The sequence below is a fragment of the Ciconia boyciana genome, chromosome 1 (assembly GCF_034638445.1).
Source record: "Ciconia boyciana chromosome 1, ASM3463844v1, whole genome shotgun sequence".
Lineage (NCBI taxonomy): Eukaryota > Metazoa > Chordata > Aves > Ciconiiformes > Ciconiidae > Ciconia > Ciconia boyciana.
Window position 1 is genome coordinate 201,313,803 of NC_132934.1, and position 22,979 is coordinate 201,336,781.

Consider the following 22,979-nt stretch of genomic DNA (forward strand, 5'->3'; position numbering starts at 1 on the left):
CAACCGTACATGCCCGGCATTACTCAGACGTGCCTGCAGAATTAGGTCCAAAACACACAGGTGAATGAAAATTAATTTTTAAGAGACATTGCAACTTAAAAGCCACAGCTGGATCTGAGAATGGTTCAGCCAGTGCTTTTAGAGGTTTCTGCCTATTACGGTTTGGTTAAATAGAGCAAGCCAAGTTATGCAGCCGGTTCTCTCGCCCAAAGTGCACAGAATAAATCTCCACTGTTCTCACAGAATAATTAAAAAAACCACCCCAAACCCCGAAAGTTAGAAGCAGGGGAACGGCAGGGTAGGTAGAGTACCTGAAATAACTTTTAAATTCCTCCTCAGACTCCCGGTACTGGCGGGTACTCCCGGTGTGTCCCCCGGGGCAGCTGCAGCTCCGACAGCCCCCGCGGGACCAGCCCCCGGGAGAGCCCCGCGGGCGGCCAGCCCGGCGCTCCGGGGAGGCACGGCCGCTCCCGCCGGCTCGGCCCGCGGCTCTCGCCGGGGTCGGCAGCGACGAGGTCGAGGAAAACTTTCCGCAGGGACGGGGCCCGCCGAGGGGCCGGCCGCGGGGCCTGCCGAAGCGCGGGGCGGCCGGCGCCGGCCCGCCGGCCCCCCAGGTGGCGGGGCAGAGGGACGGGGCTGTCTCCTACCTCCCCGGGAAGCACAGTGCGGCGGCGGCTCCTCCCCGCCGCGCCGCGGCCTCCGCCGCCCGGCCGACCTCCGCCGGGCGACCTCGGGGAGGCGCCGGGGGCAGGGCCGGCGCCGCGGCCCCGTGTTGACACACGCGCCGGCTCGGCCCCAGCAATGGGCGGTGCCGGGGCGGGAGCGTGGAGCGGGGCAGCAGCCGCCGCCGGCCACGGCACGGCACGGCACGGCACGGCGCTCCCCTCGCCGCCATCGCCGCGGGCGGCCGCGCAGCCCGCCCCGCCCGGGGCCGGGCCCCTCACGCCCCCGCGCCGCCTCAGCCACCCACCTGCAGCCTCCCGGCAGCCGCGTGCCGCGGAGGGCGGCCCGCCCCACCGCCGCGGGCGGGAGGAGCGGCGGCAAGGTCGCCTTCACCTCGTCCGCCGCCGCGCCGCCTCCTGCCGCCCGCCTCATGCCCGCGGCGCTGCAAGAGGCGCTCCGCGGGGCCCTGCACCCAGCGCGCCGGGCCCCCGTCGCCGCCGGGCCGCCGCCTCCCCTTCCCCGCCTGCCGCCGCGCCGCTGGCGGCCGGGGCGGGAAGGGCCGGGCCCGGCGGGCGGCACCTGCTGCCGGGGCGCGACGAAGCCTGACAGGGGAACCGCCCGCCCCTGCGCTCGGCGCCGCGTGGTGAGGGCCCGGCCCGGCCTTCGCAGCGGCCTTCGACGGTGGGCGGCTGAGGGGCGCGGGTCACCGGCCGTGTCGTGCATCCCACCCCGGGGGCGAAGGCCGCCGTAGCAGCACCCTCCCGAAATGTCAAGGCATTACCGTCTCCGGCTGGGGCTAGAGGGGAGGTGCCGCGCTGAAGCGGTCCGGCTGGCGGTGGCGGTGCGGCCTGGGCGACGGGTCCTCCGGGCCTGGCAAAGGTCCGTCTGCCATCTGAGAAAATCTCCAGGGGCTTATGGACGTTTACTGTTCAAGTCTCCCCATGCCTTACTGTTCCTGTCTTTGTAGATGGAGAAAGGGAGGTCATCGGAGAGCTTTTTGCCAAGGATCACAAACTCAGACTGTGGCAGAGTTGGTAGAAACCTTAATTTCCCTCCCGTGTTCTAATTATGAGGTGTTTCCTCCCACCCCGCAGTTACTTTTATGCAGATGAAGTAATCTACCTCTCACCATCCCACCCTGCCTTCTGTGCTCCTGACGAGGCGGCTGAGTGCCAGGAGGCTGGTTAGAAGATATGAATGAAACTCTGGTGTTGTGATTACAGCTTGCGAGCTGACTGAGCGTATCGTATACAAGACACGACATACAGCTATTGCTACTCACAGACTGGAAGTGTGTATATATAATTGTTATTCGCTCCTATTCTACTACTGAAGTTTATAAAAAACTTTTCCAATACCCAGTGGAAAATGGGCTAAATTTTTTCAATTTTGCATCTAATCTATGCAAATCCTACACAGAAATATGAACCTGAAGGGCCACTCCACAGGGTTTATTTTTCCAGTAAAATGTGATAGATTGGCTTGGACATAAGATTGGAGAGGAACAGGGATACGTGTTTCAATAAACCCTCCCTCTTAGAGCTGACGTAGCCTGTAAGTACAATGGCATGATTTTGTCTGTTCAACTCGTTCAGTAGGAGGTCTGTGTTGAGTTCCTCAGTGTATCTCACCCTGATCTTAGGCATGAGTTTGGAGCACTTGGAGGGCTTAGCTCATGGTGCAAGAGGCTGGCTCTCCCCTCTGGTTAGTCACTAGCTGTGCAGAAGGAGCTTGAGACCTCTACTAAAAAAAATAAAAATGCTTGTTCCCTCAGTCCCAGACATGCTGATGCTGTTTTAGAAATGTCAGAGTGCTGTCCAAATGCGACTATGAATATTAATTTAATAGAGGAAATCGGTGAAAGCAGGACTAAAGAATTAGAGACTTGCAGTGCTACTTTGCTGCTTATTATGGAAGCCTTTGCCGGTGATTGAGGAGTGTATGAGTCAGTTAAAAGCACTGCAGTGCTGAAGAAAATGATTCTCAATTATCAGAATAAGAGAGAACAGAATGATATGGAGTGGAATTGATTTTGAAACTACTTAAACTCACAAGAGAGTCTCACACTAACTTTTTTTTCCTTAGTATACTATAGTCCTGGCGAGTTTGTCTAAAGGATCTTTTTGACCTTATCTCCTGTTTAGAAGAGATTGCGATTCTGTAAACCTACAGTACCTTTGTAATTGATTAAAACATGGTAGTTATAAGCACAAGTTAAGTCTGCTCAAATGTGAGGTTTACTCAAAACGAAGTGAGCTGCTTGATGTCACTGCATTGCTCGTTGGCAAAACCTCATTTCCTCTTCATTGCCTTAGGAAGCAAGTTGCTTCCCAATTAAAACAGACATGTGGAAGCCAGAATCCAGGATTTTTCTGTCCCATGACCACAAATTACAAATATGGCAGTAGTACCTTGCAAGGGAGGGTTGTAAGTGTTAAATGACTTTCTCTGGGTAGGACAGTCAAGGGCTGGGAATTCATATGCCTCCAGCACTTCCCACATCTCTTTCTTCCTCTGGGTTTGGTTCCCCATTGTACATCCACAGTCTTTCCCACATCACTGTTCTTCAGGTTTTGCTGAAACTCAGGATTTCCGTAGCTTCTCTGGGACTTTCACACGTTGCACAACACTTTCCTGGTCAGCAAATGGAGGAAAAAGTTGTTAATAAATGAGAACACACTCCTGGGATTAATCAGTACTTAAAAGCAAGAAGAGGGAAAACAGGACTGGCTGCCCCATTCTGAAACCAGAACCTCCTTCGTTTCCAGAATCTGTATTTGCGTAACTACAACGTAACAATACAGAATAGCAAAAGTTTATAAACAATACTTTTTCTGTAAAACTGGCCTCCTGTACATGTTAACTCTGATTTCCCTTCTGTCTTCTTTATGAATCTCTGTTGTCAGACTTGCTTTAGCAGCTTTGCATGTTACCTCTTTTTTTATTAAAAAACCACAGTCACATTTTCAAAATTTTTATACCTTCTCAATTATGTTGTGCATTTAATCTGCCATTTCTGCTCTCACCTTACAAGCTACAGCTGTTTTCTATGACTTGAATATTTTCTGCCTGTGACATAGAGAATGCCTTTTTTATTCCTGCAGTTGTCCAACGAGCTGGCCAGCCTGTGTAATCGAACCTACTCCTCACCCTCTTTGCCTGGGAAACCTGCATTTCATGCCTCCATTCACAACAGCCCACTTCTCAGGTAACCCCTGCCCAAAAACTCTGTGAAAACTCGCTTGATCCAGCTTATTCTTGAGATTATCAGATGTGCCAGAGCAGATAACTGATCTGAGCAGCATGTCATCACTATTAGTGTCTGTTGCTTTTGTCTTCTTAAGTAACTGCTGCTTTACTTGAAGATCCTAAACATTAAGTCTACTTCTTGCTGGCTTTCTGCTTCAGTCTTTTGAGTAGCTTTTGCAGGTAGACCCTCCTTTCCTTTCTTCACTTAACCACAATTATGATCCCTGATTCCAAACTGGCATCCTTGAAATGTCTAGATGATTTGTCAGCTCTTTCTTTAGCCTCCACCTGGCATTATTTTCCCTTTCAGCCACCACATTTTGGCCAGTAACTTTTTCATCTCAGAATCTTGTGCTGCTTCTGCCATTATTTACGTAGAAAAGCCTACATAGTTTATATGACAAAGCTGCTACGACAATGTACATTTTGTTAATTTATGTTACCACAGCAACTGAGTCATGCGAAAATATAATATTACATTGTTTGGTACTGTACCTTGGTATTCTGATAAAAAGCTAGGGAAACATCATCTGTGTAGAACTGCTATGGAGCTGGGGCTTAACAAGGTAGATACCCATGCCTGCAGAGTAGGTATCAATGGCTGGTGTCAAGATGGGTCTACCAAGTAGGATCTTCTAGAATCTAATTCCAGTTCTGTTCAGTTCTGGGAGGAATTGCAGGCATGTTGGAGGAGGGGATTAGGATGTTGACAAATACAAAACTGATCTAGAAAACAAAAGGCAAAGCTTGGTAGGGACAAAAGCAAGCTGCTAAACCTAGGCAGGTATAAAAAATTGCAGAAATTCAGGAAAAGGAACAACTGGTGAAAAAGTAATCTTCCAGAAAGGAATCTGGAGTCTACCATAAGTCACAAGCTTAATATGAGTCAGCAATATGTTTTCATGGCAAAAACAGTAAACATCCCAGGAAGATGTATGTGTGGGAAGCAGTCTGTGGGCTCTGTGCAGCAGCGGTAGGACACCAGTGGAGAGGCTAGTTTTGTGCACCATAGCTCAAGAAGTATGTGAACTAACAGGAGACAGGGCAGGTGGCAACAAGAATGAGCAGAAGACAGGAAGGCTAAAGGAGCTGGGGTTGTTCAGGCTAAAGAAAAGAAGGCAGAAGAAAGACATGGTAAGAGTCTTCATATACTTAAAAGGCCATTGCAAAGAGAAAGGGAATAATCTATTCTTGGTAGGTAGGGTAAGATGTAATGGACTTAAATTGCATCAAGGAGGAAAAGCTTTTTTAATGGTAACATTAGCGAGGCACAGCTTTATATTACAGAGGGTGCAATAGTGTCTCCATTACTGGATGTCTTTAAGTACGTACTGGATAAATAGTAAGTACTATTGATCTGACATTGGAATTGGAGGATGAACTAGGTGACTAATCAGGGCCCATTCTAGACCTATTTTTCTGTGATTACATATAATCTGAAGCTTCTCATTAATCATCATTCCTTTATCCAGTCCCATTGTACATTGTTTTCTTTTCAGGTAGGAACCCCAGTCATTCCTGTGTTCTTTGGAGGACAAAAAATGTTTTGTCCCATTTTTCTCTGAGTGTATTTGAAGACCAAGCCTTTCTCATTTTCCTGGCAGCCTGCAATGGACACCGACTGGTCAGTTGTACTGCAGAGAGCTGCTGAGATAACTATGATAATTTCATGTGAGTCAAACATGCAATAAAAATTAGATGACTGTTGTCACTCTATTCAAACACATTCCACATAAACCCTACATAATGTTAACATAAATCTGAGATTCTTTAAACAGATAAAATTTCTCAATTCATAAAATGTTATTGTATCCCAGACCTACCTCATACACGCGATCCTAAATTCTCCAATCTTCACTGCTAGGAACCCATAGAAGTTTTTAATGTGAACTGTATGATATTACTTATTTTATAGGCATGACTTGCTTTTTCAAAGTCTTGTATATTTAAAAAAATGTAGTTTAACATTGGCTTATACATAAATAGCTTATACCAAGAACAACTGGCATTTTTTTACTTGGCAGATCTAAACAACAGACAGCATGCCTGATAGGTTTCTATTTTTCCGACCATGTTATATAGTCTAATTAGATATTACTACTTTCTACAAACGTTTGCTGTTATAGCCTTAAATCAGCATGTCTGTGAGAGCAGACCCATGCACATTTTGGGCACCCTAGAATAAAAAAGCTATTGCAATAATTGCCAATGCTGAATGTATTTCTTGCAGAGCTTTTAAAGACAATGTCCATCAGGAGTTTAAACCTACCTTTTTTCCCTTTAAGGACAACTTAGGCAAATTGTATAGTCATCTTTTCAGAGAATGAGGATTTTCTTCCTGTACTGATTTCTTGTTAAAGATTAATAGTGTGCTTTTCTACACAAAACATGTATTGCCCATGCACCTGTGCTGATCAACATATTCATAGGTGATGTGGAAGAAGAGGCAGGGGATAAAGTGGCAAAATTTTGTGATGATATCGGGTTTCTCAGGGTCATAAAAACTAAAATCCAACAATGGAGAACTATTGACCTCATGTGAGGCAAAGGACGTTGGAGTTGTAATTAAAATGTCAGTGTTCAGCTGTGGCTGAAAGAAATAGGTATTAAGGAAAGAATAGAAAACAGAAAGCATCATTATACCACTGTACAAGTTTATGGTGCTCCAGTTTTTCGAATGCTGCAAGCAGCTCTTGCCTTCATATCTCAAAAGAGATGCAGTAGAACTAGAAAAGAGTGATACAGATGACCAGGGATATGGGACAGCTTCTTCATGAGGTGTGGCTGAATAGACAGACTCATCAGCCCGAAAAGGACACAGCCAAGAGAGGGTATGAGAGGGATCTGTAAACCACGGATAGCACAAACCCCATGAATAGACTAACTGTCTCTCTTAATGTAGGAGTTAGGGAGCATCAGATAAAATTGTCAGATGTCAGGTTTCAGAGAGACAAAAGGAGAAATTCCCTGAAACTACCAGTGTTTTCAGAAAGCAAGTGGATATGTTCATGGAATAAAAATCCATCTAGAGCCATTAAAAACTAAGGTGCCAGAGATCTCTTTTTCAGTAAGTCCCTAGGACAGCCCTAAGCCCCAGGTTTCAGCCCTACTGGAGCCTTTATACATTGGTTTAGTTCTTGTGTTTGGCAGATGGTGTCTTTGGCTGGCCGCTGTCACAGAGAGTTCCTGGGCTGGACCGAGACGTGTGTCCCAGTGTGAGCATTCTTACTTTGTTGTTTATTAGCCTGCTCTCTGAGAAAGCTCTGAAACCCTTTGACTTGTCTGGGGCTATGCTTCTGCAACCTTGCAGCACTGCAGGAGACACTTAGCCTGGGAAGTGATCAAAAGAATAAGCAGGAAGCAGAAATCTGCCTTTGGTAAGTCAAAGCTTTTTTATTTTTAGTTAAAAAAAAAAGATTGCCTCCTATATCCATGGACACAGACAAGTGTGGACAGATGCCTGACTCCATTATCACCTTCTCCTTCATCATGAAAAAGCCAGCTAAATCCAAGGCACTCTGAGGCCACAAAATGGGTCAATAATACTGGGGGTGGGGGAAGCAGTGAAGAAATTCCCTCGCTGTGCTTGCCGGAGAGTGAATCCAGTGGATGCAAACCTGCTTTCTGCAGCTGGGAGACATCAGTTGGGGGATCTCTGAAGTGGGTCAGGGCAAGGGTCATGCTTGCTGTTCTCTAAATTTCCAGAGCATCAGCAAGCAGGAGAATTATCCACTGTCAACACATCCCGAGGTATGATTGAAAACTAGCATGGAAATCTTCCCAGCAGAGCACAGGAAAGCGAGAGTTTGATGTTCGAAAAAGTCTGACTGACAGGAATATTAAACAGGCTTTCACTTAGCAGGATGCGTACATGTTGGCTTCTGGAGACCAGGAAGGATAGAAGTCACCTTGAGCAGCAGCTTATTGGAGAGCTGTGAGACACTGTATAGCCAGAGGAAGAAGATTAGTGCTGAGGGATTCTTCATACCTATGTTCCCCTTTAGGCTGAGGAGAGCGCTAGGAGAAGGGGGTGGAGAAACCCAATGTTAGCATAAGAAAAAGAATTTTTAGGAATGTCTTTATTACCCCATATATTAATCTACTGTCATGCTGCTGTTTAATGAATAAGGGAGAGAAGGATATGGGAATGTAAGATGCCTTCATCCCATTTATTTGCTATTGGGTGTTTGTATTGTGAAGCAATGAAAATTCGAACAAAAGTAGTTGCTACAGCATTTCAGATTTTGAGTCAAAAATCTTAAAACATCGAGCACTTTTGGATGCGTACATTTTACAGAATTTTCATTAAGTAAAATAATTTGTGTTTCCATCCTCAGTTCGTTTTCTTGATTCCTTGATTAGGAAGAAATTTTCACTCTGAAATTTCCTTTAGTTTATCTTAAAATATTTTAAATGCCAAAAATTAAAATGAAAGAGCACTTGGGTGATAATTTTCAGATAATCAAATGTTGACCTTAGATCTTTTTTTTTCTTCACAGCTGGCAAAAATTGGCAAAGCACTACGGAGGAACAAGCTCTTTTCTGTCCTTCTGCAGCCAATATGGCTCTTAGTCAAATTCTGCTGTTTAACCTGGCAGTATTTTTTATTATAAGTTTTATAGCTCAGTGCCGTGGGTTGTTGGTACTTTTGTAAGGTGAAGTGATACCATTTTGTTTCCTTCGTTTTGGTAAAGTCTGATCTTGCTGATGCAAAAAAAGGAATCAATGCTTGTGCTTTCTTTCCTTGGGGGGGGAGCTATTTTGTATATACTTCTGCTTCATGATGGCTCAGAAGTCAAGACAACAGTTACCACAAATGAACAAAATGGCTTTCGGTTGCAGTAAGAATTCATTTTTTTCAGGAACTGTGCAATTTGGCCAAAAGCTGCTAACTACACACTACCATTTTTTTAGTGGTTTTGCATATCATTAATGAGATAGCAGTAATATCTTCTCTCTTCATGGTTGCTGTTCTTTATACCTCATCTTCTGGGAGATGAGAATCTCTACTTTCTTATTCCTTCCATTTATATAATTTTTCTGCCCCCTTTTTTTGAACAAAGCCCTGAAAGCAAACAAGCATTAAATCATCTCAGTATTTATTTATTCATTGTATTTGAGACAGCAATACTATGATAGTTGGGACTGAGCATCCATGTTCTCAGATTTTGGTTCACTTTTGATTTCTTTTCCAATTTTTGAACCAACATAACAGTTTCCAGTGTCTATATTTTAGTCGGAAGGCAATAATGACTTTGTACAATCACTTTTTTATCTGCTACAGTGTTTGAGCCTCTTGGGGCTGATTTCCCCCATTCCTGGCCACCCTTGTATATCCTTATAAGCAGAATCATAGAAATCATAGAAAATAGTATGAGAAGAGACATCATTTGGCCCATCTTTATATTCCACAGCAGGATCATCTCCACCTAAATTAGTCTTGAAGGTGTTTGTCGTACTCCTTTTTGAGAATGCTTGGTGATGGAGACACCATATACTCTGTAGGCAAAATGCTCCAGTGCTGACTGATCTGTACTGTTTGAATAATCTTCCTGGGAAATGTCTTTCAAATAGTCATCATGGGATTAATTCTCTAAGTGTAGATATCTACAGGTATATATCTACACATACTGTAGGTTTCTAAGGTTCTGCTAGAAACTTAGAAAGTGGAGATCTGGATCTTGATTCAGTTGTCTACAGATAGATGATGAGAGCTGTCTGAGATGGAAAGAGCACCCCTAATGTCTAACCTATATTGAAAACCATTTCACTCTGTCTCATCCATAGGACAGGTATGCAGTTCAATTTATTCCTTTCCTCTTTGTTGTACCTTTTACCCTTATTTATCATGTTGCCTCTCATCTTCTATAGGCTAAACAAGTCCACTATTTCTTTAAACATTGTTTATTCTCAGACGATCCTTTTTGTTCCTCTTTGGACTCCTTAGCTGGTTCACGTAGTTCTCATAATAAGGAACTCGAAACTAAACATGTGATGGAAGAGAGATTGCATGGCATTAAATGTATGCTGCGTGAACCCCAGCTTATCTTTTAGGACAATGGGTGGGGAACTTAGTCAGAGGAAAAGCTCTCTTCCATTACATTACCACTGAAGCAAAAACAGTACATGCAGCTATGTAGTGCTCGCTTCAGGCTATACTGACAGTAAAGCTGAGCACTGGATACCAGTGAGCCACAAGGCCTGGTAGGAGAGTATCAAAATCAGCACATATCATGTCAGCAAAACTGTGCTTGCTGTTTCTTGATGATTTATGTCTACAATGCTTTAAAAAAGATGCTCGCAAAAATAAGATGCCAGAAGTGCTCTTAAGAAACTTTATTATCTCGATCACTAGTTTAAGAAGGTATTGCCTTCATTCTTGAAGTTGTGGAGTAAATTTTCAAGTTCATGTGTGTAGGAGGAATACTGAGAGGATTTTTTGCACATATCTAAAAAGCAAGTTGATCTAAAAATATGCTCCATTGTAGCTCAGTGTTCAGAAATATTACTCTTTTCAGTTCTATTTTTATAAACAGCTTAAATGATTTATAATAGTTCCTTAAAAAAATTCCTTATTACTACAGTACATCTTATGATGGAGGATAATTGTTTTTGAATCTTCTAATTGTTCATGTGTCAATCAATCTATAAGAAACTCAGAAGAGTTTTGTGAGAATAACGGAACAAACTTCAAGTGGAGAGAGTTGTCTGAGGTCAAAGGAAATACAAAGAAAATACAAATGACCAGACTGATGTTAGGACTGTGGGAGAATGCATGAGTGTCTGCAAAGAGCGTTTGTGGTAAATCTGTACCACCTTGATAATACCTTGATTTTAATAACATTATGATACCAATAATGACCATAATGCACTTGTAACCTGGGATTCTGGATTTCACATGAATATAATTGGTTTAGAGAAATCATCACAGTTTGAAAAATAGAAACCAGCATAGAAGATAGAAAATTTACTTCATATGCTGTTGCCACTGTATGTTCATCTAGAAACATCATATTTAGCTCCTGCTGCTTTGATGTTCCAGGTTCAAAATAATCTGAGAGGAAAGACAGGACACTGGAGACAGAGCTGAATTAGATTTTCAAGTCTGAACTGTTCTTGCACCTCCAGATCCTCAGGGAAGAGCCCGCTGGAGGCATGGAGTGGGCTTTCTGATCAGTTGTTTTGATGCAGAACCGAGATCCTGGGTGAATCCCAGCTATGGCATGTGACCTGACACATGGACTGAAGGCTTTTATGTTAGAAACCGTGTGAAAATTAATTGGGTTTGTGATTCTGAAGTTGAAGACCAATCTACATCTTGATTGGATGCCCTCTGCTTTATGATATTGTCTAATAATATTTTAGTATTATTAGATCTAAAATCTAGTAAGATTTTCCACTCGCACCATATATTGCAAAGCACTTCGAATTCGTATTGTTATTCATGAATAAATCTCTCCTGCAGTATTCTCTTACTATTGTTACTGCTACTTGTTATAGTTTTAAAATTAAGTTATTTGCAAATCAGTATCAGTTTATTGTGGTGTACTAACTGCTTCTAAGTTTCTCTGTGGCCTTTTGGGTATGAGTTTTGTCTTGATAAAGCTTTACATTGTTCAGGACTTGCTGACATAAAGGACAACCTGCTTCTTCCAGTTATTCAATTATTATTTATTGTTTGTATTATTGTTACACTTAAAGGCTTATTAGTAGTAGATCGAAGACATTCACAGAATGAAAAGGGGATCTCTGTCCCCTCCATAGTGCATAACTTAGAACAAGAGAAGATAGATGGATGCCACAGTCAGAGGCATGTGATCTGAATAACATTGGTTTTGGAGATATGAAATGAGATATTTCAAGATTTATATGTAGACAATTCCATTTTTCTCATTTGAAAGTATCTTTTCTACTGAAACTGTATGGTGAAAAACAAAAAATCATCAAAACTAAATGGAAATCTCTTTTTAAACCCAAGTAATTTCATCTTTTTTTTTTTAAATTGGCACGAATGCTTCTTATACTGATTTGCGGTGGAGAATTTTTTTCAGTTCTTGAAAATTTTCCCCAGGTAGGAAAATTATTTCCCATCTGCCTTTTCCCCAGAGGACAGTGGGATGAGGGAAGGCTCTTTGGGTCTTGTGGTACAGCCTGCACTAACACAAGCATGCGTACAATAAACTGTACAGCTCACTTTTCATGAACATCAAGCAATTTTCTAGTAACTTTCCCTGATTTTGACTTCTTCCAAGTAATACTTAATTAATAGCAATTACTAAGCATGCCACTAGTGCTTTTGAAAAGTTAGAGTTAACCATGTTGTAGGTGACCTGTGTTAAAGGACAGCTTCTCTCTAGAAGCACTGGGAGAAGCAATGTTACAAACAAACTGAAACCATGGCTCACTGCTTAGCATTTGAGAGGCAGGATGTGGAAAAGGCCCTGACACTGGTTCTCTTTTTCTCTTGTCAAATGTCAGGTTAATTTTAGTTACCACTATTGCTTTTACTTGGTGTTTGTTCTATACGTAGTTAGTCTGAATTTGCTTGAGCATTGTAAACTATTGAACCTAAGGCAGAGTGACACTAAGTAGGGTTGATTCTACGTTAGCAGAAGATTTGTTATTGTTTAGACACACTGTTGTGGGGTGAAATCTCACCCTCTATTTAAAAGTGACAGTGTGAAAAGATTAACACGTTAAAGAGGCATAATGACTTCTGATTTGATGTTTTAATATGTCCTATTGCAAAATTCACTGGCTTGATTGCTGTGTATGCAATTTGCCAAAATTACTTATACAAAACACATTATGAAAAGGTAGCATCTTAGGCAGAGGTGAAAAGACAGCTCAGAAATGCTTTCCTAACCCAAATATACTTGCCCCATGCTAGACCTACCCTAAAAAGATATGATTAATCTTTTAAATGTCTTGAAGTCCCCAAAAGTTTTCCTGTGTTTCACTGTCTATACAACACATTCACTACAATATATTGTGATCACCACCCTGGTTCAAGTAAAAATAATACTGCAATTTTTTATTGCAATCCAAAATTAATTTATTGCAGGTCTGGAGAAATGTACATAATGCCGGATGGAAAGCTGCTTCTCTGTCAGCAGCAGCATGTGGGTTTTCAGTAAATGAGGACATTTGGTGATGTTTCAGCTTTCACAGATGAAAGGTAAGAAAGATTTACATTTATACATAAACATGCACAGCATGGGGGAGGCTCATCTGCCTCAGTGCTTGCGGCAACTGTTCAAATGAAAATGAACACTTGTTAAGAGTACTATTCTGGGAAGTGCTAAGAGTCCACGCTGCTCAGTGCGCCAACGGCCCCAAGAGCAATACACCTTAGATGTATGCCACAACACAGTCTGGCTGACAAGCATTTCCTCAGCTTCAAAGGGTTATGGAGTTCAATGAATTGCTTATTGATCAGACATGAAAGAGCTCAGCAGCTAGTGGTGGAGGTTCCACCATATACCAGAAAATTCCATACTGCGTCCTAGGGAGAGACACAGGTTGATAATGAAACAACATTAGTACAATTACTAACCCAGTAGGAGGTAGGGAGGTGGGAAGAGTCTGGGCCATGTATCTGCCTTGGTACCAGAGCACTTGTGTTTCTGCTTTTAATGAAATCCCATCCGATTTGGGACAGGCATCTGTTGGAAAATCCTCCATGGATTTGTCTTACTGGAGGCAAATCCGTCTTGGTGTTTGCTGAGGGGATGAGTGCAGAGCCACTTTCTTCCTGGGATAGATGGGAGAAAGAGTGAGCTGCTTGGTGTCCCAGATCCACGTGATGCTATAGGCCCTTATTGTTAGGGATGGCAGGAATTGCTAAATGGCAACATTAAACACCTTTGATTTTAGCTCGTGTCCATTTGTGGGTTTTGCCCCTGCTAACAGTCCTGTGCAGTGGGTGCGTTCAGGGTTCTGGTACCTAGGTGTTCTGCATGACGTTTCTGTTCGCTTTGTATCCTTGGGTAGTTTCTCTCCACTGGGATTTTGGTCGGCAAAGAACTAAACTGTGCTGTTTTGTTGAGCAGAGGAATGGTTCCCTACCATGGAAAAAACAAATCCCCAGGCTGCTTCTTGGCGCTATAACCTGTTAGAGACAGAGCTGGGTGTTCCTGGGACAATCTAATGTCATGTTGGAGGGAACCAAAAGAGTACTGAAAAGCAATCACAAGGCCACTGTCTTTGCCTTCTCTAGATCTTACTCAAAAGAGTATCGCTTGTGCTCATATTTGCTGCTTTTTAGTAGGTAGCAGTGAGACTTTAACATAAGAGACAGTTGCCTGACATCAGTCAGGCCATGAATTTAGTCTTACCTCTTTCTGCAAGAGGCATTGCTAACCAAAGATTAGAACCTTGCAGCTTGGGCTTGGCTTAGCCGTCTTGATAACAGTTTATAAGCATCTTGCCAGAATATTAGCATAATATGCATCGGGACTGGCTCTAGGAATATCGCTGCATGAACCAAGCCTCTTTGTAGCTTCTCCAAATGGGTTGCTGAAGGCTACAGTTGCAGGAGAATGATACTCCAGTAATGGTTTGCAGAAGGTTAAGTTTGTATCCTGTTATCTGAACAGAGCTTGCAGCAAGCCTGAATGAAACTTGCTGTTCTTGCCTCATTTTCTGTTAACACGTTTTCAGGATCATCTGCTAGTATTACTGCATGTATATTTGCATCACACTTAATCAGTATGATTAATCTGCTATTTTTACATGGGTGACAATCTTCTATATTAGGAAAATGCCACATCCTTGCCTTAGATATCACAACAACTCTCCCCATATCAGTCCTTATTTTAAGGATTAATTAAATTTGATTGAAATGATGTCATACCCTGGGATTAACCCTCTTTTTATTTGAGAGTAGATGAATGTTTCCTTCTTTAATGTGATTTATTGTTTGGCTGGGTGAGAGTTATGTGTCCGGAAGAAGGCTAAAGTTGAAAATAACAAGTAAAAATGCAGCCTTCTAGTCAATTGCTTCTCATCCATATAGGGCAGAAATTTGTAAGATACCCGGTTTAGCTCTCTCTAACCGGATTAAGACCGTGACTTCATTCTAGTGGCGTGTCTGAGCTGGTTTAAAACTAGATGGCTTAAGTACCACTGGCAGTCTCAATGTGCCAGCGTGGTACCCCGCATGAGCTGTGAAACCTGACGGCATGACTTTGGGGAAGCTCTAGTGATTCAGAGAGTTTCCCCGCTGCTCTGTTGCATGCCACCGACACTTGGCATCAGTCTGACTGCTCACATGTGTTTCTCAGCCCACTCCTGGATACCTAAACTATCTACTAGGGCTCTGAGGAGTCTGAGAGGGAATCGGTCTTCCTCAGGATCACCACTAGTTCTGGTGTATTTTTGTCTCTACTTTTCCAGCTACCCTGAAATCACTCATAGCACTATAAGTATTAGTACTATGAGAACTGCATTTTTAAAAATAAAAATGAAAAAATACTATATTACACTAAAGCAGAAGGTGTGAGAAAGTAATTGCTTTGTTTAAGGTCAAATACACAGAAATATGTGAGGTTCTTTCTTTTTCGTTCAGTTACAAAGCTTTCAGGTTGTTCACTGAATCCAGTTCTTTAATGAGTCTCACCCTCAAGTTTGCTTGTCTTGAAATGGATTCTGATTTGGGTTCAAACTTATGTCACCATTCTTCTCCAGAAGCCTTCAAGGAAGATTTCAAGGAAGCCCTCAAGTGAACCTCCGTAAAGCTCTCTGTGGTCTTTTGGAGTACAGCTTACAACTTGGTATGTAAACCTTCATAACGTAGCCACTGAAAATGAAATTTTATGTCAACGTATTAGTTCTGTATCACTTCCAAGACAGAATGTTTATGTTTATAAAAGGGGGAAAAATGTAAGTGATTACTGGTGCTTTATAGATAATAGTTATGAAGATGATACCAAAATTAATCTGGGAGCAATAGCATATTGGTGTTAAATGACTCCCCTCTTTCCCTGTGGGCCCACAGGTCTGGCTTTCTGACAGTGGGATACCATGGTGTGTGCCAGAAAGCTGATAAAACCTCAAACAGTTAGTTCTGTGCTGTTGGCCACTCCACTGATCATTGCACGTGAAATAGCATTTTACACTGAGCAGATGCTGTCACAGAATCTTTACTTTGGAGGTGCCTGGTTCAGCTGAGAAAGCAGCTTCATGGTGCAGCTCCTCACTGTTCATTCCTGGCCCGATGGCACTCATACTTCACCGCTCTGTGGTGGGGAATGCGTAGGAAACTGAGCCTTTTGGGAGACTTTTTAAAATTCCATTATTGTAAACCACAATAACTCCAGCTGGTGCTGGAGTAAAGATACCTTACGTTGCTCATGTATTTTTAAGAGCTCCAGCTAATGCTTGGGGGAGGTTTTATATATATACTTTTTTTAATATATATATATATAAAGATAAAATTAAATACTTTCTGCATATTCATCTGTGAAATCATTGTTTTATTCAGTGAGTAACAATAAAATGAGGTATGTTTTTCAATGTCATTTTTTTTTTCACTGGACCCCGACATCCATGTAGTATCAGGGAGGGTGGCATTAATTACCCATACCGTGTGATGTTCTGCATCTGTTGCTTGTGCTATTTATTGCTTTTGATTCTCAAGAAGTGCAGTACTTAAGAGATATCTTGAAAAATTGTTTTATCTTGCCAGATTTTTCCCCTATTTGATGAATGTGTTTTCGCCAGGAAAGATTTTGATAGAGGGTTATTTTTCCCCTCTGCTCGGTGATTGTGTGCCAGGCTTTATGAAATGCTGATCTGTTTTTCTGTCCAGAGAAAGCATTCAACGACGGTATCAACATTTAAGGGAAAAATGACTGATCACAGAGGTTATGCACTAGTGGTTGTGGGAAGAGCCCTGTTCGCTTCAAATGCAACTGCTAATGGGTTTTGCATTAAACTAAAACAAAGTTATCACAGGCTTATTGCAGTGACTTGCAAACCAGCCAGGGTCACGTTTCCGTTAATTCTGCACCCGCGCTCATTACAGAAAACTGTTGCTCTAACCTGTCAGATGGTGTTGATCACAGGAGCTCCGATGCATGTTGCTTTTGGATAAAGTATCCTCAACTGCTGTCACTTTTGGTGGCATCGCTGTCTGCGGGTGACCACTCTGAGCAGCCGCGGTGCAGGGCTGCGGGCGCCTGGCTCCGTGCGCAGCCCTGGCCAGGAAGCGAGTGCTCCCAAACAGCAGCTCAGGATGCTCAGAGTGACTGTCCCACCATCACCTTCATTTGTGCTGAGTTTATAGCACAGTTCCCACATGGTTTTGGTCCAGGCCAGCTGATGCTCTGTTGGACAAAGCCTGGTTTAGCACAGGCCTGGGACTATTCCCTGCAGGCAGTTCAGATGAGGCCACTCTGTTTTAGTAGATGGAGGGTATCTACATGGATATGAGCCGTACTGTGACAGTTGGTCAGATAAGAGTCCCTGGCATGTTTTATTTACTTGTACAGATGTGGTGTAATGGATAGTCTAATGGGCCTGACTATCGGTATTTTAATTATTCCTCTGTCATATGGGTTTAGAAAGTATTACAGAAGTGCTACGAGAATAAATACATTGAGAAAAGGCTGTGAGATGCTCAGAAAATGTGGCTACCAGGACTACTTAAGCACTATTGATCAAACTGGAGCACTCTATTTAATGAATCTCTGCCATTTCTTTTCCTACTATAATGTTCTTGCATGCTCAGCATAGATGACACTCAAAAAGCATGGAGAAGTAAATGCATATAAGCCAGCTTCCCCAAAGTAAATGACAGGAGAAAAATAACCGTGCCATCAAGGGCATGTATTACTATATTGCAAAGCATATGAATGTTTTAATTGCTGTTGGGAGTGAGTGAGTTGTTCCTACCTGTTGTTCCTCTTTGTTTCCCTATTTGACATAAGGAAAAGCATTTATAAGGTCCTCTTAAAAAAAACAGGCAGTGTGTTACCATCCAAAAAGCAGCTCTTTCTGCATCTAAGGAGTCCTTTTGGTCTCTCCTGCAGTACTTTTAACACATAGCCCGATTGGAAGAATACAACACTGGCCTGAAGGCTGCCCCGATCATGTAGACACAGACAGAACTGTGATGAGATACGCCAGAGCTCTTACGGCTTCATTATTTTAACTAACTACGTCTCAATCAGCTTAAAACCAACAACACTTGATTGTGCCAAGTGACAATGTGTTTGCTTCATGACTGTGCTCTGCTCTGTATTGCCTCCCCTCCCAGTACAGTGCCTGGTTCATGGACAATGTCCCATCAAAGCCCTTTATGACCCTGGCCTGAGCTTCCCGGGACTCCGCTGGTCCTGGTGTGGTGCGCGATGGAAGATGTCCTCTGCTGGAGGACATCCTGGACTTGTGAGGCCCTGGAGGGCCATTGCCGTAGCCAGGCGTTCTCCAACTCCCTCAAGGTCAAAGGCAGTACCGTGGTCTGAGAGAGGAATATTTAAAGCCCTGAATGTGCTGGAGCTTGTTTAGTGTCAGAGGAACTCTCACACGCTAGTAGCTAAATAAATACCAAACTAACTGCAGACTCACAAACATGGAAAGCCCTTCCAAGCTGAGCTTTTAGTTAAGAATCACTGTTCCCAAAATATCCATTTAGCTTGTCCCATGGGTCACCCCAGCTATCTACTGTATTAAAGAGGCCAGGAATTACTTTCTCTTCCAAGTGAAAATATGTGGCAGGTGTCAGCATCCTTTCCAAGGTAGAAGGCCAGGCTGAATGTTTCCTTTCGAAATTAAAGGTCAAATGTGCCAGCAGAGAATTGCAGGAGCCAGAGCAAGATGCTGCTAATCAGATATCTGAAGCATCCTGGCTCAGGGTGAAGCACGGGCTGGACAAACAGGGATCTGAAGCCCTTCTCTCTCCTGTCCTGCAAGATGTCACAGCCCTGACCTCCAGCTCTCTGCGCACCACACGGGCTCTGCCCATGGGCCTTCCTTGGTCTCTGTGCAGCAGATTGTCCATCCCTCATACTCAGCAGGGACTAGCTGCTAGTAGCCCTTTCAAAGTGATTATTTTGAAGGGCAGCAGCTCAAGGGAGGCAGGGTGGGGATACGGATGGGAAAGATGTTCACAAAATTACCAGATTCGGTTGTTGAAAAGTTGTGACTCAGATTTCACCCCTCCAAATTGGTGCTGTTTTCTTTAAAAAAACGATTTATTTTCTTTTCTGGCCCTCCCTTCTCACTCCCTGGCCACGTCTCCATACTTTATTTCCCCATGGCAAGAGTTAGAAAGGGGATTAATTTGCACTAAAGGCCAAGCTCCTCGCCCGACCGCTGGCCCCAGGCTTTGAGCCAGAAATGGGCAGGAGCCAGGATAACAGCGTGGCAGCTGACACCGGGGACCTCAGCCGCAACCAAGGGTGGAGAGCCCACTCCCATACCTTTAGGCGAGTTCAGAGGGCAGAGGGAAAAGGCAAAAAGAGGCAGCGAAGTCTATTTTAGCAGGCTCAGAGGAGCAGGGCTGAGGATGAGGGACTCAGCGATCAGTTTTGTAGCTCTGTGCAGATCCGAGGAGGCATTAAGGAGCGTCAAGGTGTTTGTGATATCTCCTCCTTCCTGACTCACTAGCGGGATTGCCTGTGGCAAGTATTCACCTTACTTTTAAAATTGGTCCAGGATTGGGATTTTTTTTCCCGAGAGTAATTAAAATGCCCAGAAAAATATGTTTTTTCGTATGTCTTTGCTGATGACTGCTGTCAGCTTGTTGCAGACATTTTGTCTTGTCTATGTCAGGTCTAGACCTGCTGTTAGTTGGTGTCCTGCATGGGCTTGGTCCGAGTCCACTTTATACTGCATCCTGCTAGCTAGACCTGAAAGACCGTTCAGATAAACTTCAAATGAATTTAGGAGAGTGCAATGCCTTTGAAGGGGACACTGGTGACTGGGGCCAATGCTGTCAGGACATTTCTTTTCCACTAACTCTAACACAGTGAATAAAACCAGTGCTCATCACTCATATTCTGCAAAACATGCACCTTAAAGATGTCAAAAATTGGTATATAAAATCAAATTTTTAAAATGTGGACTGTTATTTATTATGTCTTTAGGTTTTTTGGCTAAGAGGATTGTGAAAAAGAAACGGAAAATGGGTGAACCCTAAAAACTGAATAAAAATCTTTTTTTCCCCATTATGAAACATAGCTTTTCTATTAGCTGAACTCCTCTCCTGGTCAGTCAGTTCCAGTGGCAGGGCTGAACTCTACTTGCATTTGACACCTCTGAATGCTCCTGTGGCCATTGCTTGCGGTTATACCCAGATCTAATTCGTAGAAACAGTAGGCAAGAGAGGGGAAATTCAGTCTGAACATTTTGTCCTTGAAATTATGGGCACAAAGTTAATAACATAGCTAAAACCTTAATGAATATTATTTTCAATCCCCTTTCTGAACCAGAACTGTTGACATCTCTGGTGTAATCTCCTGAACGCAACCCCACAAAAGCCTTTGCCCACATGCCCCGTTGTAGGAACCAGAGCACCTGAACACATCCTTGTTTGTTGTCCTGTTCAATCAACCTTAAATACCAGTAGCTTTGCCTCAGCAATGCCTTGGGCACAATTCTCTGTGCTCTGTACACTGACTCAGTACCCCACGCTTTGCCATGAATCTAACCTTCCCTTTTCTTTCTTCAAAGCCCTTGAGGGCAAAAAACCATTTGCTGGTAGTAGTTCTGCTTTTTCATGGATGGAGAAAATATTCTATTTATTTCTAGAGATGTACATTTACCTTTCATGTCCTTTTCCTTTTCTTGTTAGCTAAGAAGCTATTGCAAGAGTTTCTTTTTCCATTGGTAGATTTTTCCACATAATTAGTGAGAAATGGCAATTGCAGTGTTCACTATGTACTTGTGCTGTGGACAAATCACATTCAAGCACTGTGAAAAATGTAGTGTCATTTCCCACCAAACATAATGAACAATATCATATCACCTACTGAGTGGCAATCTGTAAAGCACTGACTGCTCAGGAGTTGATGCAGAATGACAATTTAGTGGTTGATGTTCTCTGTTTACTCATAAAGCCTACGTAATACAAATTTGTAGTCCACAAGATGATGTATAGGGCTTAATTTTTATTTCACAGAGTCCTTCTGGAGGGGCTGTGATGGTTTTGGTCTGTCCGAAAATGTGTCTATCAAACAACCTCAGGAGTGATGGCCGTACAGGGCAAACACGTGGGCTAGCTTTAGCCAGCCATCTCAGGTACTGGTAGCAGACTAGCCATGATGCTTGTCTTGTGCTGCCTGTTTGCCCTTCGTCCCAGCCTGCTGATTGAAGCTGGCAGCTTTTGGGATGCAGAAAAATTCCCATTAATAGTGGAACTGGGATCAGAAACGTAGTAATTTCTAAAATTACTGTATCTTGAGAGGACTGAGATAAATGGGCATCTTGGAGGATAAAAAGTCCTCAACCCCTTCAGTTAAGCCTTCCAGCGAACCCACTTATGTTTTTCTTGAGATAAAGCAGAGAAACACTCACTACCCTGTTTACTGTCTCCCCAAGCCAATCAGGTAAAGCTGAGGACTCAAAGTAAAGGAAGATCATTAATTACCGTACAAAATCCTGGTCCCCCCACTGAGCAGTATCCCTTAAACAAAGCAACAATTCATTGCTGCTACACCATGAAACGTTTCCTCATTCAGTTGGTACGCAAGGGCACGTGTTGCATGGCAGCAATGAAGTAGGATGCAAAGGTGAAAAAAATATTCTCAGTCATTTACTGTTATCTGTCTGACAGCCCTAATAACAGTAATTTAATAAATGATTCAGTATTTTTTACAGGAGGCAGTAAAAGGTCAGTTCTTCACTGTTAAGAGAACAAGACTTGTATCCCAGACGTCCAGTGTGCAGTATATGTACTATGTGCAACATCCTGAGTATAAAATCTGAGTTTAACTCTCCTGGCCAGATTCTGACTCAAGAAGAGTAGGAAGGCCTGATCCCACAGTCCTTCAAAAACAAAGAAACTACTCCAGTGGACGTCCATCTAATACAGATAAAGTTCTAATATGGATTAGTTAGGTTAACTTCAACCTCTGTTGAAGTCAGTGAAATTGCTAAATATTTACCTGGGTATAGCAGAATAGAAATCTAGCAGGTTATTTCTGCAGCGTACCTTAGTTCTCAAATCTGCAAACTCTCAGCCTGGTCATAGGAGATGCTCCTTGCTATGTACTTAGAAATCACTACAACAGAGCTTGCTTTCTACTCACGGCTTTAATTGGAAATCGACTGTAATATTCAACAGCTTTCAGCCGAAGAAAATTTTGACACCTTTATTGAAGAAGCCACTTAAACAATTACTTGTTAGGTTATATGAAATAGCATAGTAAGTCAACTGTTATTTGTTTTAAATGGAAACAGAAGCAGTATCCTTTTAAACAGAAGTTTTTCCTAGCAGTGTCAAAGCTGTAGATGTCACGGGACATGCCGTACTCCTCATTCCTAGATGGGAACCCAGGTGTGATATTGGACACACTGGCCCCTTTTCTTGTGCCATTTCCTACATAGCTGAGAATTATAGCTGGAAAAAACAGGGCTGGATGGCTCCTTACAGGTAACCTACAGTTGTCCTTTTACCCAAGGAAAAATGAACTGTTTCTATGCCGTCCCTGAGACATGTTTCTCCAATACGTTCTTAAGGACGATGAGGATGGGCAGGGGTCAGCTGAGGCCTCACATGCTCTGAGCAGGTTGTGGGTATCTTCCACAGCTTTCCTGCCTGCTCACCTCCGGTTTATTCACTCCCGGGATGATTTGTGTCTTTTTCAAGAGTTTGGCTTCTCTTAATCCTGTGCTTCTCTCTAACTGTACCCTTTCCTGAGCAGTGCTTAATCTTTCTTTCTGTATATGTGTGTCTGTAAATGGGAATTATGGAATTAGGGAAGTATATCCATTATGCTAAGGAAAACCAGAAATGTTTTTTTTCTGATTTTGTTGGGTTTTATTTTCTGTTTCTCTTTTTGTTGTCTTTGTTGAAATGTGTTTCAACAGAGGACTTTGAGAAAGAAGGGCAGCACTTTTCA

The 22,979-nt window shown here is 43.0% G+C and overlaps 1 protein-coding gene across 3 annotated transcripts in view; it reads right to left on the bottom strand.

Moving 5' to 3' along the window:
- Positions 1 to 1,091, bottom strand: part of ZC3H12C (zinc finger CCCH-type containing 12C) — a 45,800-nt gene extending 44,709 nt beyond the window's left edge. The window contains exon 1 of one of the 3 annotated variants that reach the window (XM_072850570.1): positions 971 to 1,091. The gene's annotated coding sequence lies outside the window, so the exon portion shown is untranslated. Of the gene's footprint in view, positions 1 to 311; positions 786 to 970 lie in introns of those variants that run through there. The other 2 variants (XM_072850569.1, XM_072850572.1) reach the window with 2 other exon arrangements.
- Positions 1,092 to 22,979: the final 21,888 nt, after the last annotated feature.